General features: G+C 40.7%; 13 non-coding genes across 13 annotated transcripts; all 13 read right to left on the reverse strand.

The window, feature by feature from the left end:
* Positions 1-523: 523 nt before the first annotated feature.
* trnay-gua (transfer RNA tyrosine (anticodon GUA)) lies at positions 524-612 on the reverse strand. The gene is given in 2 exon segments: positions 524-559; positions 576-612. It is a non-coding gene; the product is annotated as a tRNA-Tyr (tRNA).
* A 269-nt stretch (positions 613-881) lies between these two features.
* On the reverse strand, positions 882-970 carry trnay-gua (transfer RNA tyrosine (anticodon GUA)). The gene is given in 2 exon segments: positions 882-917; positions 934-970. It is a non-coding gene; the product is annotated as a tRNA-Tyr (tRNA).
* Positions 971-1,618: 648 nt separating this feature from the next.
* trnay-gua (transfer RNA tyrosine (anticodon GUA)) lies at positions 1,619-1,707 on the reverse strand. The gene is given in 2 exon segments: positions 1,619-1,654; positions 1,671-1,707. It is a non-coding gene; the product is annotated as a tRNA-Tyr (tRNA).
* A 269-nt stretch (positions 1,708-1,976) lies between these two features.
* On the reverse strand, positions 1,977-2,065 carry trnay-gua (transfer RNA tyrosine (anticodon GUA)). The gene is given in 2 exon segments: positions 1,977-2,012; positions 2,029-2,065. It is a non-coding gene; the product is annotated as a tRNA-Tyr (tRNA).
* A 610-nt stretch (positions 2,066-2,675) lies between these two features.
* On the reverse strand, positions 2,676-2,764 carry trnay-gua (transfer RNA tyrosine (anticodon GUA)). Its single transcript is given in 2 exon segments — positions 2,676-2,711; positions 2,728-2,764. It is a non-coding gene; the product is annotated as a tRNA-Tyr (tRNA).
* Positions 2,765-3,033: 269 nt separating this feature from the next.
* Positions 3,034-3,122, reverse strand: trnay-gua (transfer RNA tyrosine (anticodon GUA)). Its single transcript is given in 2 exon segments — positions 3,034-3,069; positions 3,086-3,122. It is a non-coding gene; the product is annotated as a tRNA-Tyr (tRNA).
* Positions 3,123-3,740: 618 nt separating this feature from the next.
* On the reverse strand, positions 3,741-3,829 carry trnay-gua (transfer RNA tyrosine (anticodon GUA)). Its single transcript is given in 2 exon segments — positions 3,741-3,776; positions 3,793-3,829. It is a non-coding gene; the product is annotated as a tRNA-Tyr (tRNA).
* Positions 3,830-4,098: 269 nt separating this feature from the next.
* trnay-gua (transfer RNA tyrosine (anticodon GUA)) lies at positions 4,099-4,187 on the reverse strand. The gene is given in 2 exon segments: positions 4,099-4,134; positions 4,151-4,187. It is a non-coding gene; the product is annotated as a tRNA-Tyr (tRNA).
* A 989-nt stretch (positions 4,188-5,176) lies between these two features.
* On the reverse strand, positions 5,177-5,265 carry trnay-gua (transfer RNA tyrosine (anticodon GUA)). The gene is given in 2 exon segments: positions 5,177-5,212; positions 5,229-5,265. It is a non-coding gene; the product is annotated as a tRNA-Tyr (tRNA).
* A 586-nt stretch (positions 5,266-5,851) lies between these two features.
* On the reverse strand, positions 5,852-5,940 carry trnay-gua (transfer RNA tyrosine (anticodon GUA)). The gene is given in 2 exon segments: positions 5,852-5,887; positions 5,904-5,940. It is a non-coding gene; the product is annotated as a tRNA-Tyr (tRNA).
* A 269-nt stretch (positions 5,941-6,209) lies between these two features.
* On the reverse strand, positions 6,210-6,298 carry trnay-gua (transfer RNA tyrosine (anticodon GUA)). Its single transcript is given in 2 exon segments — positions 6,210-6,245; positions 6,262-6,298. It is a non-coding gene; the product is annotated as a tRNA-Tyr (tRNA).
* Positions 6,299-6,937: 639 nt separating this feature from the next.
* trnay-gua (transfer RNA tyrosine (anticodon GUA)) lies at positions 6,938-7,026 on the reverse strand. The gene is given in 2 exon segments: positions 6,938-6,973; positions 6,990-7,026. It is a non-coding gene; the product is annotated as a tRNA-Tyr (tRNA).
* A 269-nt stretch (positions 7,027-7,295) lies between these two features.
* trnay-gua (transfer RNA tyrosine (anticodon GUA)) lies at positions 7,296-7,384 on the reverse strand. Its single transcript is given in 2 exon segments — positions 7,296-7,331; positions 7,348-7,384. It is a non-coding gene; the product is annotated as a tRNA-Tyr (tRNA).
* Between the last annotated feature and the right edge of the window lie 116 nt (positions 7,385-7,500).

The following is a 7,500-nucleotide window of genomic DNA, read 5'->3' on the forward strand; positions in this document are numbered from 1 at the left end:
AAACAAACATTGGACACCAACTCCAAACACATCCTTCGAGCCAGACAAGATATCTAGTAAAAGTTGTGCTAAAGTTGTGGCAGCTGACGTTTCTTCGATAACTGATGATTCTGTGTTACAATCCGAGTAATTGTGGACTAGAATGACTTTTGCAAAAGCTGAGCTCACTAGTTCTATAGAAACACTTCCACATTTTCAAAATGAGCATGACACTGACCCTGTCCTGCTAATACAAAGAGTCCGCCTCGTGAAGGTGTGTATTCATATTAAATGTCAGCTTGATGAACAAAAACCAACACCAACACACACACACACACACACACACACACAAGCACATATACACACACACACACACACACACAGTATATACTCTTCATGTTAACACAAAAACGCACATGAACAGAAACAAACATTTACACATTTGGCAAGAAGAATGAAGTAATGACTTCAAACTCAAACACTGAATAAGTGCTTCTCACAATTTGGCACATTTATAGAAACAAACAGTGGACAACAACAAACATCCTTCGAGCTGGAATTGAACCAGCGACCTAAAGATTCCTACTATTAACATCCTACAGTCCACCGCTCTACCAACTAAGCTATCGAAGGGAAGAGACAGATGTCAACCACTGGAAGTGACACGGACCTGAACATGAAAAATGGCTACCCGTGTTAGTCTACGTACATGCTCGTTTAACAGCGTAAATTCCAAATAAACTTACTAAAGATTGAGGTACTTGTTAAACCACGGAGGAGAAAGAGCTTTTCTTCTGTCGGAACAAATCCAACAGTGACAGTGAACTCAATTTCTGAAGAAGTACTAGTTATGCAGGTGTCCGATTTGGAGATACAACCATTGGACAACAACTAAAACCACGTCCTTCGAGCCGGAATTGAACCAGCGACCTAAGGATTCCTGTTATCTACATCCTACAGTCCTCCGCTCTACCAACTGAGCTATCGAAGGGAGCAGAAAGGTTTGAGCGACTGTAAATCACAGTGACCTAAACATGGAAAACGGACAATTGTTTTAAATTAAGTGCACGCTCATATATTTGACCCATTTGTAGAAACAAACATTGGACACCAACTCAAAACACATCCTTCGAGCCGGACAAGATATCTAGTAAAAGTTGTGCTAAAGTTGTGGCAGCTGACGTTTCTTCGATAACTGATGATTCTGTGTTACAATCCGAGTAATTGTGGACTAGAATGACTTTTGCAAAAGCTGAGCTCACTAGTTCTATAGAAACACTTCCACATTTTCAAAATGAGCATGACACTGACCCTGTCCTGCTAATACAAAGAGTCCGCCTCGTGAAGGTGTGTATTCATATTAAATGTCAGCTTGATGAACAAAAACCAAACACACACACACACACACACACACACACACACACACACACACACAAGCACATATACACACACACACACACACACACACACACAGTATATACTCTTCATTTTAACACAAAAACGCACGTGAACAGAAACAAACACATACACATTTGGCAAGAAGAATGAAGTAATGACTTCAAACTCAAACACTGAATAAGTGCTTCTCACAATTTGGAACGTTTATAGAAACAAACATTGGACAACAACAATATCTACATCCTTCGAGCTGGAATTGAACCAGCGACCTAAGGATTTCTACTATTAACATCCTACAGTCCACCGCTCTACCAACTAAGCTATCGAAGGGAAGAGACAGATGTCAACCACTGGAAGTGACACGGACCTGAACATGAAAAATGGCTACCCGTGTTAGTCTACGTACATGCTCGTTTAACAGCGTAAATTCCAAATAAACTTACTAAAGATTGAGGTACTTGTTAAACCACGGAGGAGAAAGAGCTTTTCTTCTGTCGGAACAAATCCAACAGTGACAGTGAACTCAATTTCTGAAGAAGTACTAGTTATGCAGGTGTCCGATTTGGAGATACAACCATTGGACACCAACTAAAACCACATCCTTCGAGCCGGAATTGAACCAGCGACCTAAGGATTCCTGTTATCAACATCCTACAGTCCTCCGCTCTACCAACTGAGCTATCGAAGGGAGCAGAAAGGTTTGAGCGACTGTAAATCACAGTGACCTAAACATGGAAAACGGACAATTGTTTTAAATTAAGTGCACGCTCATATATTTGACCCATTTGTAGAAACAAACATTGGACACCAACTCAAAACACATCCTTCGAGCCGGACAAGATATCTAGTAAAAGTTGTGCTAAAGTTGTGGCAGCTGACGTTTCTTCGATAACTGATGATTCTGTGTTACAATCCGAGTAATTGTGGACTAGAATGACTTTTGCAAAAGCTGAGCTCACTAGTTCTATAGAAACACTTCCACATTTTCAAAATGAGCATGACACTGACCCTGTCCTGCTAATACAAAGAGTCCGCCTCGTGAAGGTGTGTATTCATATCAAATGTCAGCTTGATAAACAAAAACCAACACGCACAAACAACACACACACACACAAGTACATATACACACACACACAGTATCTCATATTTTAACGCAAAAACGGACGTGAACAGAAACAAACACATACACATTTGGCAAGAAGAATGAAGTAATGACTTCAAACTCAAACACTGAATAAGTGCTTCTCACAATTTGGAACGTTTATAGAAACAAACATTGGACAACAACAATAACTACATCCTTCGAGCTGGAATTGAACCAGCGACCTAAGGATTCCTACTATTAACATCCTACAGTCCACCGCTCTACCAACTAAGCTATCGAAGGGAAGAGACAGATGTCAGCCACTGGAAGTGACACGGACCTGAACATGAAAAATGGCTACCCGTGTTAGTCTACGTACATGCTCGTTTAACAGCGTAAATTCCAAATAAACTTACTAAAGATTGAGGTACTTGTTAAACCACGGAGGAGAAAGAGCTTTTCTTCTGTCGGAACAAATCCAACAGTGACAGTGAACTCAATTTCTGAAGAAGTACTAGTTATGCAGGTGTCCGATTTGGAGATACAACCATTGGACACCAACTAAAACCACGTCCTTCGAGCCGGAATTGAACCAGCGACCTAAGGATTCCTGTTATCTACATCCTACAGTCCTCCGCTCTACCAACTGAGCTATCGAAGGGAGCAGAAAGGTTTGAGTGACTGTAAATCACAGTGACCTAAACATGGAAAACGGACAATTGTTTTAAATTAAGTGCACGCTCATATATTTGACCCATTTGTAGAAACAAACATTGGACACCAACTCCAAACACATCCTTCGAGCCGGACAAGATATCTAGTAAAAGTTGTGCTAAAGTTGTGGCAGCTGACGTTTCTTCGATAACTGATGATTCTGTGTTACAATCCGAGTAATTGTGGACTAGAATGACTTTTGCAAAAGCTGAGCTCACTAGTTCTATAGAAACACTTCCACATTTTCAAAATGAGCATGACACTGACCCTGTCCTGCTAATACAAAGAGTCCGCCTCGTGAAGGTGTGTATTCATATCAAATGTCAGCTTGATAAACAAAAACCAACATGCAACAACACACACACACAACACAACCACACACACACACACACACACACAGTATATACTCTTCATTTTAACACAAAAACGGACATGAACAGAAACAAACACATACACATTTGGCAAGAAGAATGAAGTAATGACTTCAAACTCAAACACTGAATAAGTGCTTCTCACAATTTGGAACGTTTATAGAAACAAACATTGGACAACAACAAGAACTACATCCTTCGAGCTGGAATTGAACCAGCGACCTAAGGATTCCTACTATTAACATCCTACAGTCCACCGCTCTACCAACTAAGCTATCGAAGGGAAGAGACAGATGTCAACCACTGGAAGTGACACGGACCTGAACATGAAAAATGGCTACCCGTGTTAGTCTACGTAAATGCTCGTTTAACAGCGTAAATTCCAAATAAACTTACTAAAGATTGAGGTACTTGTTAAACCACGGAGGAGAAAGAGCTTTTCTTCTGTCGGAACAAATCCAACAGTGACAGTGAACTCAATTTCTGAAGAAGTACTAGTTATGCAGGTGTCCGATTTGGAGATACAACCATTGGACACCAACTAAAACCACGTCCTTCGAGCCGGAATTGAACCAGCGACCTAAGGATTCCTGTTATCTACATCCTACAGTCCTCCGCTCTACCAACTGAGCTATCGAAGGGAGCAGAAAGGTTTGAGTGACTGTAAATCACAGTGACCTAAACATGGAAAACGGACAATTGTTTTAAATTAAGTGCACGCTCATATATTTGACCCATTTGTAGAAACAAACATTGGACACCAACTCAAAACACATCCTTCGAGCCGGACAAGATATCTAGTAAAAGTTGTGCTAAAGTTGTGGCAGCTGACGTTTCTTCGATAACTGATGATTCTGTGTTACAATCCGAGTAATTGTGGACTAGAATGACTTTTGCAAAAGCTGAGCTCACTAGTTCTATAGAAACACTTCCACATTTTCAAAATGAGCATGACACTGACCCTGTCCTGCTAATACAAAGAGTCCGCCTCGTGAAGGTGTGTATTCATATCAAATGTCAGCTTGATAAACAAAAACCAAAACGCACACGCACAACACACACACACACACACACACACACACACACAAGCACATATACACACACACACACACACAGTATATACTCTTGATGTTAACACAAAAACGCACGTGAACAGAAACAAACACATACACATTTGGCAAGAAGAATGAAGTAATGACTTCAAACTCAAACACTGAATAAGTGCTTCTCACAATTTGGAACGTTTATAGAAACAAACATTGGACAACAACATCCTTCGAGCTGGAATTGAACCAGCGACCTAAGGATTCCTACTATTAACATCCTACAGTCCAACGCTCTACCAACTAAGCTATCGAAGTGAAGAGACAGATGTCAACCACTGGAAGTGACACGGACCTGAACATGAAAAATGGCTACCCGTGTTAGTCTACGTACATGCTCGTTTAACAGCGTAAATTCCAAACAAACTTACTAAAGATTGAGGTACTTGTTAAACCACGGAGGAGAAAGAGCTTTTCTTCTGTTGGAACAAATCCAACAGTGACAGTGAACTCAATTTCTGAAGAAGTACTAGTTATGCAGGTGTCCGATTTGGAGATACAACCATTGGACACCAACTAAAATCACGTCCTTCGAGCCGGAATTGAACCAGCGACCTAAGGATTCCTGTTATCTACATCCTACAGTCCTCCGCTCTACCAACTGAGCTATCGAAGGGAGCAGAAAGGTTTGAGTGACTGTAAATCACAGTGACCTAAACATGGAAAACGGACAATTGTTTTAAATTAAGTGCACGCTCATATATTTGACCCATTTGTAGAAACAAACATTGGACACCAACTCCAAACACATCCTTCGAGCCAGACAAGATATCTAGTAAAAGTTGTGCTAAAGTTGTGGCAGCTGACGTTTCTTCGATAACTGATGATTCTGTGTTACAATCCGAGTAATTGTGGACTAGAATGACTTTTGCAAAAGCTGAGCTCACTAGTTCTATAGAAACACTTCCACATTTTCAAAATGAGCATGACACTGACCCTGTCCTGCTAATAAAAAGAGTCCGCCTCGTGAAGGTGTGTATTCATATCAAATGTCAGCTTGATAAACAAAAACAAAACGCACACAAACACACACACAGTATATACTCTTCATTTTAACGCAAAAACGGACGTGAACAGAAACAAACACATACACATTTGGCAAGAAGAATGAAGTAATGACTTCAAACTCAAACACTGAATAAGTGCTTCTCACAATTTGGAACGTTTATAGAAACAAACATTGGACAACAACAAGAACTACATCCTTCGAGCTGGAATTGAACCAGCGACCTAAGGATTCCTACTATTAACATCCTACAGTCCACCGCTCTACCAACTAAGCTATCGAAGGGAAGAGACAGATGTCAACCACTGGAAGTGACACGGACCTGAACATGAAAAATGGCTACCCGTGTTAGTCTACGTACATGCTCGTTTAACAGCGTAAATTCCAAACAAACTTACTAAAGATTGAGGTACTTGTTAAACCACGGAGGAGAAAGAGCTTTTCTTCTGTCGGAACAAATCCAACAGTGACAGTGAACTCAATTTCTGAAGAAGTACTAGTTATGCAGGTGTCCGATTTGGAGATACAACCATTGGACACCAACTAAAACCACGTCCTTCGAGCCGGAATTGAACCAGCGACCTAAGGATTCCTGTTATCTACATCCTACAGTCCTCCGCTCTACCAACTGAGCTATCGAAGGGAGCAGAAAGGTTTGAGTGACTGTAAATCACAGTGACCTAAACATGGAAAACGGACAATTGTTTTAAATTAAGTGCACGCTCATATATTTGACCCATTTGTAGAAACAAACATTGGACACCAACTCAAAACACATCCTTCGAGCCGGACAAAATATCTAGTAAAAGTTGTGCTAAAGTTGTGGCAGCTGACGTTTCTTCGATAACTGATGATTCTGTGTTACAATCCGAGTAATTGTGGACTAGAATGACTTTTGCAAAAGCTGAGCTCACTAGTTCTATAGAAACACTTCCACATTTTCAAAATGAGCATGACACTGACCCTGTCCTGCTAATACAAAGAGTCCGCCTCGTGAAGGTGTGTATTCATATCAAATGTCAGCTTGATAAACAAAAACCAAAAACACACACACACACACACACACACACACACACACACCAAACAAACACACACACACACGCACACACACACACAGTATATACTCTTCATTTTAACGCAAAAACGGACGTGAACAGAAACAAACACATACACATTTGGCAAGAAGAATGAAGTAATGACTTCAAACTCAAACACTGAATAAGTGCTTCTCACAATTTGGAACGTTTATAGAAACAAACATTGGACAACAACAAGAACTACATCCTTCGAGCTGGAATTGAGCCAGCGACCTACGGATTCCTACTATTAACATCCTACAGTCCACCGCTCTACCAACTAAGCTATCGAAGGGAAGAGACAGATGTCAGCCACTGGAAGTGACCAGAACCTGAACATGAAAAATGGCTACCCGTGTTAGTCTACGTAAATGCTCGTTTAACAGCGTAAATTCCAAATAAACTTACTAAAGATTGAGGTACTTGTTAAACCACGGAGGAGAAAGAGCTTTTCTTCTGTCGGAACAAATCCAACAGTGACAGTGAACTCAATTTCTGAAGAAGTACTAGTTATGCAGGTGTCCGATTTGGAGATACAACCATTGGACACCAACTAAAACCACGTCCTTCGAGCCGGAATTGAACCAGCGACCTAAGGATTCCTGTTATCTACATCCTACAGTCCTCCGCTCTACCAACTGAGCTATCGAAGGGAGCAGAAAGGTTTGAGTGACTGTAAATCACAGTGACCTAAACATGGAAAACGGACAATTGTTTTAAATTAAGTGCACGCTCATATATTTGACCCATTTGTAGAAACAAACATTGG

Source organism: Dicentrarchus labrax, unplaced genomic scaffold, assembly GCF_905237075.1.
Source record: "Dicentrarchus labrax unplaced genomic scaffold, dlabrax2021, whole genome shotgun sequence".
NCBI lineage: Eukaryota > Metazoa > Chordata > Actinopteri > Moronidae > Dicentrarchus > Dicentrarchus labrax.